Below are 6,000 nucleotides of genomic sequence, written 5' to 3'. Positions count from 1 at the left end.
AGCAACTTTGAACGAACTCCAAGCAAAATCTGAAAAACTTTTGTAAGCTACTTCTCGTTTAAAGCCGCAAAAGATAATAAAAGAGAAACAGTTTTGCGTCTGCTTAACCCTATCATGGGTTATGGGAGATTTCTTAACCAAATTTGTGGTAATGCGTCGTACGACTTTTGCACGCTCCTGGCATCTAGTGGTCGTCTGCTGCACCAGCTCTGGTTTCTGTTTCTTGTGAAATACAGCGTTTAAAATCGTAGAAAGTATTATGATGTTTTAACTAGCGTTGGGAAACATGCTTACCACCAAAATAATTTCCCCACGAGGCGTGGGAAGTATACTTACCACTAGATTAATATTTTTTGTGGTTTCTGGGAAGCATAATTACCACCTACTTAGTGGTTTCACAAAGACAGTGGGAGTATGTCTTACCGCAACTGGGTATGACTGACGCAGTTCCAGGTATGTGAAAAATGCTACAACAATCAGTTTCCGTTCGTCGTGAGATCACTTGAAGGTCGTTTCTGCAGGACATATTATTGTGACTTGCATCTGCTCGTTTCCTTATTGCGTAGTAAATGATGTTTCAACGAAGTTTTTAAACAGTGATAAGTAAATTAAAACGCAAAATGCTGTTTTTCATTTTTTTCACTTTTAGTGACCCAAAAGATGATAATGGGATATCCACTTTTTCCATTCTTTAAAAGCTCACAAAAGGGCGGTGGGAGTTAAATGTCCCCTCCAGAGGGTTAAGGCCAAATATTGAACACATTATCTCATTTGTACAGTAATCAGATTTTTGCACTGGATGGTAATAATTAAAGTGCAGCTATTAACGAAGGTCCAGTGTGGGCTGCAATTATCATATGGCAGTGAAACGTGGTAGACATTCCAGTACGTTAATGTGGAACAGATATACGCTGGAAAAAAATTAGTTCCAATTTCGGGCACCAGGTGCAAATCTGGTGGCGTACTGCACCTCGCAGACGTATCCACTGAACAAACTGTGTAAGCTGCGGTTCATAATAAACTCAACATTATGCCTTTCTCACTTGTTTGACCTTTTCTGCCCACATCCCTTTCCTAAACCATCACGTACAGAAACATTTCTATACGTCTTTCTTGTATTCATTGCGAAATATTTGCACCCGGAGGCCAAAACTGGTAATAGTTTTTCCAGTATTACACATCAGAATGACTACGAAGTTTCGCTGCCATACGATAGTTACGGCCCAAAGTGTACATCTATGAGTAGTTGAACTTTAATTATAACCATCCGGTAGCCGTTCTGTACATAGTAGCTTGATAGTTTAAGGAGGGACGTTCATGAAATTGAACTAAAATGTTATTTATCAATTTTCTTTTTTTTGTTTATTGGTTGAACTCATGCGCAATAAATTCCCCAAAATTCATTAATGAAATCACATCCGAAGTACATGAAAAATAATTAAATGTCACCCAATTTTCGTGCCACGCCCACTTCTTGAAGCAAACTTTAATACTGGCTTGGTGAACAACGATTCTGTGGATTACTTTCAGCCGAACTTGCACGGGAGTAATCTAGAAGGCTGCATTGGACACATCCGGAAGAGAATGGGCTCCCAATGAGGAAATCTGTGAGTGATATGAAGGACACAAGTTTGAAAGATGGAAACGGTATTGGTGGACACAACAGACTTCCTAAGATGATGATAGACACTCTTCAAGTGCATTATGTAAAGGCTGTCAGACAGAACCTATCCAGTGTAAGTGACACGAAAATTGCGATTTGTGCTACATCTCCACATCATGTGAAGAGATGAACATCCCATTCATCATCTCTGTGACACATTAGCTTGCATAAATATCTACAGATTCATTCAGGTAAGAACCCCTACAATCACAGGAGGCGCTTCCAGATTGCATCCTGGATGTTGTCAAACCCACGTAATGATTTCTGGCCGATCCTGAACTTCTAAAAAGGTGTGTTCATGGCAAATCCCATAACCCAAATGAGTCTGTAAGTTCACTCATATGGAAATGATGCCCTAAAACCACATTTTCATCTTCTACAGTTGTCAAAATTGCAACTTTAGATGCATTTCTTGTGATTAATGATGAGACGTAGGGAGGATGAAGAAATTGGAGAGAATGGGCTTCAAGATAAGAAATTTCACTCAAGACATTGCGAGCAAAATAGGTTTACAGCGCGTCTCTGCAGCTGAAAAGCTAGTTGAAGACCTGGTAAAGGAAAGAAGGCTGAAAACAAGAAACCAGCCTTGAAAGGAAAGGGGATCCTGAGTATTAATCTGCAGCCACCTGAAGAAGTGACATAACAAAAAACCTTAGGTTGAACTTTACATTGCATTTCCTGAAAATTATATTTTTTAAAGTTTATGTACACTTTTCCCATGCCTGGTTGAGTTTAAAATTGCATTTCCTGAAAATTATAGTTTGCAAAGTTTATGTACTTTTTTCTCATAATCTATGAAGACTAGAATTACGAAATTTTGTACACTTATTTCTGCAAGCGCAATAAATGTTGTCTTAACAGTAAATTTAGAAATTCTGAGTGTATGATGAAATATAGGACAAAGTGATTGGAATTGTGCGTAAGTTTTATATAGTAATTACGCAGTTATAATTTTTAAAAATATATTAAAATTCTCCTATTCGATATATTTACACCTCATGTGTGAAGCTCACTACATGCAAAGAGATGAAATACAGAAAATATTGTAGAAATATCTTGAAAAGTTTGTGAGAAAAAAGGTACGTATACTATCTTAGGAAGATAAATTTTTTTAATTCCATAAAAAGGAGTTCAATATACAACCAACCGGTCGAAAATAGCTGTTTGGTACACTGACTTAGGTTTCGACACCTTTAAGGATGTCTTCATCAGAATGAAGTTCCGAGAAACCGCAAAAATTACATCGCGGGAAAGCAATAGTTGGAGTCAAGAGCAGCCTAGCATGTTGTTCAAAGCTAGGCATACGTGCCAAAGTCTGGAACGTGTTTTATTCTATTTTTTGACTTGAGCGTATCTGCTCTTAAGTCTGACCATTGCTTTCTCGCAATGTAATTTTACGGTTTCTCAAAATTTCATTCTGATGAAGACATCATTAGAGGTGTTGAAACCTGAATCAATTCACCAATCAGTTATTTGCAACCGGTTGGCTTTGTGATTTCTATGTTGAAGCCAATATACTGTTTCTGAGAAACAGTCATGTTTAAAGCTGGAAGTTAAATATATATAATCCAAGGAACTCAACTGTAAATGTGCTAATTTTGTGTTAAGTATGGTACAAAATTTCATTGCCGTACCTTCAGAATTGTGGATTTGGTGCATATTTTTAAATACCGTGCGTTTCATGAACTTTGCCTTAAACAATCGAGCTGGGCGCACGGGTGGTGGGGGTACTGGTGTCTATTAATTACGACATTTCTGAATACAGACGGACACCTTCGCACGCTGGCGAATGAAACCACGTCGAGAAACGTAGTGCAGCTGGTGTAGAAGACAAAGGATGATGATGAGGAGGGACGAAATAAACAGTACGTCACAAGATCCAGGAAGCGGATGGCAGCGTGCGTCACAGGATGTCGTGTGGTCGGACAACTAGGCAAGCCGGTTCCAGTCTTAGCGAGAGACACTTCTCATCGCACGCTGTCTGCTCACCCACTGCTACAGGTAGGCTACAACGACTCGTCGTCATAGTCATCATCATCATCATCATCATCATCATCATCATCGTCATGAGTGTCATCAGCCACTTGATATTCACTTTTCGATGTATTGCAGTATTCAGCTACCTTTTAAGAATTGACATACCACCAAAAGGTAGTATGCGACCTTTTAAATGTGTATATAACAATTTAATTAGGTAAAGAACGGTTAAAATTACTATGTTAACATTACACATTTCAGCAATTACCATCTTCAGAATAATTAATTCATAACAGCCTCGTCACGATATACAAGAATTTCATTTATGCGTTTTCAACATCACGAAATCGTCTAAAATATGTCAATGGATGTTGTTGTTGTTGTTGTTGTTGTTGTGGTGTTCAGTCCTGAGACTGGTTTGATGCAGCTCTCCATACTACTCTATCCTGTGCAAGCTTCTCCATCTCCTAGTACCTACTGCAACCTACATCCTTCTGAATCTGCTTAGTGTATTCATCTCTTCGTCTCCCTCTACGATTTTTACCCTCCACGCTGCCCTCTAATGCTAAATTTGTGATCCCTTGATGCCTCAGAACATGTCCTACCAACCGATCCCTCCTTCTAGTCAAGTTGTGCCACAAACTCCTCTTCTCCCCAATCCTATTCAGTACCTCCTCATTAGTTATGTGTTCTACCCATCCAATCTTGAGCATTCTTCTGTAACACCACATTTCGAAAGCTTCTATTCTCTTCTTGTCCAAACTATTTATGGTCCATGTTTCATTCCCATACATGGCTACACTCCATACAAATACTTTCAGAAACGACTTCCTGACACTTAAATCTATACTCGATGTTAACAAATTTCTCGTCTTCGGAAACGCTTTCCTTGCCATTGCCAGTCTACATTTTATATCCTCTCTACTTCGACCATCATCAGTTATTTTGCTCCCCAAACAGCAAAACTCCTTTACTACTTTAAGTGTCTCATTTCCTAATCTAATTCCCTCAGCATCACCCGATTTAATTCGACTACGTTCCATTATCCTCGTTTTGCTTCTGTTGATGTTCATCTTATATCCTCCTTTCAAGACACTGTCCATTCCGTTCAACTGCTCTTCCAAGTCCTTTGCTGTCTCTGACACAATTAGAATGTCATCGGTGAACCTCGAAGTTTTTATTTCTTCTCCATGGATTTTAATACCTACTCCGAATTTTTCTTTTGTTTCCTTTACTGCTTCCTCAATATAAAGATTGAACAACATCGGGGAGAGGCTACAACCCTGTCTCACTCCTTTCCCAACCACTACTTCCCTTTCATGCCCCTCGACTCTTAATACTGCTATCTGTTTTCTGTACAAATTGTAAATAGCCTTTCGCTCCCTGTATTTTACCCCTGCCACCTTTAGAATTTGAAAGAGAGTATTCCAGTCAACATTGTCAAAAGCTTTCTCTAAGTCTACAAATGCTAGAAATGTAGGTTTGCCTTTCCTTAATCTTTCTTCTACGATGATAAGTCGTAAGGTCAGTATTGCCTCACGTGTTCCAACATTTCTACGGAATCCAAACTGATCTTCCCCGAGGTTGGCTTCTACTAGTTTTTCCATTCGTCTGTAAAGAATTCGTGTTAGTATTTTGCAGCTGTGACTTATTAAGCTGATAGTTCGGTAATTTTCACATCTGTCAACACCTGCTTTCTTTGGGATTGGAATTATTATATTCTTCTTGAAGTATGAGGGTATTTCGCCTGTCTCATACATCTTGCTCACCAGATGGTAGAGTTTTGTCAGGACTGGCTCTCCCAAGGCCGTCAGTAGTTCTAATGGAATGTTGTCTACTCCCGGGGCCTTGTTTCGACTTAGGTCTTTCATTGCTCTGTCAAACTCTTCACGCAGTATCTTATCTCCCATTTCATCCTCATCTACATCCTCTTCCATTTCCATAATATTGTCCTCAAGTACATCGCCCTTCTATATCAATGGATGATTAAGGAGTCTAAAGTCTTTCCTGGATTACAGAAAAGTATTTCTATGAAACTGTGCTAGATACAGTAAGAAATCCGCTTAGACATGTGGAAGTGTATCCATAAACAAAACTTTATTATGAGTTAAGTTACCATTTGCAACAAACTGCAGCACATTAAAGAAAAAAGTTTTGCAGTAAGGTAAACACATTATGTAGATCATGTCACACAGTCATTCTATTTTACGATGTGATGACATGACGTTGGGACTCAATGACATGTTTCAGGCGACTTCATGATGTTCAAAGTGCATGACTGGAATTCTTACGTATCATGATGAAGCTGTTAGGGGATTCTTCACAACTGAAGAGGGCAATCACTTGCCGAAAGTGGGAAT

The 6,000-nt window shown here is 39.0% G+C and overlaps 1 protein-coding gene across 1 annotated transcript in view; it reads left to right on the top strand.

Annotated features, from left to right (window-relative positions):
* The first annotated feature begins 3,577 nt into the window (after positions 1 to 3,577).
* LOC124550972 overlaps positions 3,578 to 6,000 on the top strand; it is a 60,549-nt gene continuing 58,126 nt past the window's right edge. Inside the window, exon 1 of the mRNA XM_047125792.1 lies at positions 3,578 to 3,664. The gene's annotated coding sequence lies outside the window, so the exon portion shown is untranslated. The remainder of the gene's footprint in view (positions 3,665 to 6,000) is intronic.

Source organism: Schistocerca americana, chromosome 9, assembly GCF_021461395.2.
Source record: "Schistocerca americana isolate TAMUIC-IGC-003095 chromosome 9, iqSchAmer2.1, whole genome shotgun sequence".
In the NCBI taxonomy this organism is placed as follows: Eukaryota; Metazoa; Arthropoda; class Insecta; order Orthoptera; family Acrididae; genus Schistocerca; species Schistocerca americana.
The sequence above is the reverse complement of the archived record's forward strand: the minus strand, read 5'-3'. Positions and strand labels throughout refer to the sequence as shown.